This window comes from Mandrillus leucophaeus, unplaced genomic scaffold (genome assembly GCF_000951045.1).
Source record: "Mandrillus leucophaeus isolate KB7577 unplaced genomic scaffold, Mleu.le_1.0 Scaffold14, whole genome shotgun sequence".
In the NCBI taxonomy this organism is placed as follows: Eukaryota; Metazoa; Chordata; class Mammalia; order Primates; family Cercopithecidae; genus Mandrillus; species Mandrillus leucophaeus.
The window spans coordinates 280,621-282,088 of record NW_012101365.1 but is presented as its reverse complement, the minus strand read 5'-3'; the positions used below and the strand labels follow the sequence as shown (position 1 = coordinate 282,088).

At 56.8% G+C, this 1,468-nt stretch overlaps 1 pseudogene across 1 annotated transcript; it reads left to right on the top strand.

Annotated features, from left to right (window-relative positions):
• The first annotated feature begins 300 nt into the window (after positions 1-300).
• LOC105534842 lies at positions 301-870 on the top strand (annotated as a pseudogene). Its single transcript, XR_001005337.1, has one exon. The product of XR_001005337.1 is annotated as a protein shisa-5 pseudogene (transcript).
• Positions 871-1,468: the final 598 nt, after the last annotated feature.

Here is a 1,468-nt window from a genome sequence, read left to right as displayed (position 1 = left end):
ATAGCTCATGCCTGTAATCCCAGCACTTTGGGAGACTGAGGCGGACAGATCATGAGGTCAGGTGTTTGAGACCAGCCTGACCAACATGTTGAAACCCCGTCTTTACTAAAAACACAAAAAAATTAGCGGCTCGCGGTGGCGCACGCCTGTAATCCCAGTTACTCAAGAGGCTGAGGCAGGAGAATGGCTTGAAACCAGGAGGCAGAGGTTGCAGTGGGCTGAGATTGTGCCACTGCACTCCAGCCTAGGCGACAGAGCAAGACTTTGTCTCAAAACAAACAAACAAAAAAACAGCCTTTTCTCCAAAAGGGGAGGAAGTTGAAACTGAGTGGTCCCCGATGGGAAGAGGGGAAGCCCAGGGGTACAGGAGGCCTCTGGGTGAAGGCAGAGGCTAACATGGGGTTCGGAGCGACCTTGGCCGTTGGCCTGACCATCTTTGTGCTGTCTGTCATCACTGTCATCATCTGCTTCACCTGCTCCTGCTGCTGCCTGTACATGACGTGCCGCCAACTACGTCCGGTTGTCACCACCACTACATCCACCACTGTGGTGCATGCCCCTTATCCTCAGCCTCCAAGTGTGCCGCCCAGCTACCCTGGACCAAGCTACCAGGGGTACCACACCATGCCACCTCAGCCAGGGATGCCAGTAGCACCCTACCCAATGCAGTAACCACCTTACCTGGCCCAGCGCATGGGCCCGCCGGCCTACCACGAGACCCCGGCTGGAGGAGCAGCCGCACCCTACCCCGCCAGCCAGCCTCCTTACAACCCGGCCTACATGGATGCCCCGAAGATGGTCCTCTGAGCGTCCCCCGACCTCTCTGGCTGCCACTTGGTTATGTTGTGTGTGTGTGAGTGGTGTGCAGGCACAGTTCCTTGCGGCCCATGTGTGCTGTATGTGTCCTGCCTGTATATGTGGCTTCCTCTGATGCTGACGAGGTGGGGAACGATCCTTGCCAGAGTGGGCTGGGACCAGACTTTGTTTTCTTCCTCACCTAAAATTAGGCTTCCTAAAATCTCAAGCCAAACTCAAAGAATGGGGTGGTGGGGGCACCCTGTGAGGTGGCCCCTGAGAGGTAGGGGGCTCTCCAAGGCACATCTGGAGTTCTTCTCCAGCTTACCCTAGGGTGACCAAGTATGGCCTGTCACACCAGAATGGCGCAGCTTTCTGTATGATGCAGATGTGTTCTGGTTTCTGCAGCGTAGCCAGCTGCTGCTCAACGTGATGCAGGTGAAGCTTGGGATCTGACCAAGTTGGGCTTTGATCCTTTGGGCAGATGTCCCATTGTTCCCTGGAGCCTGTGTCGTGCCTGTTGGGGGTCAGGCAGCCGCCTGATGCCAGAACACCTCAGGCAGAGCCCTCCTCACCTGATAGCTGTCTGCCTGGACTGTTCCCTGTCTCTGCATCTTCCCTGGGACCACCCAGAGGGCCACATCCACACACAGCCTAGCTGCCCACAGGGAGC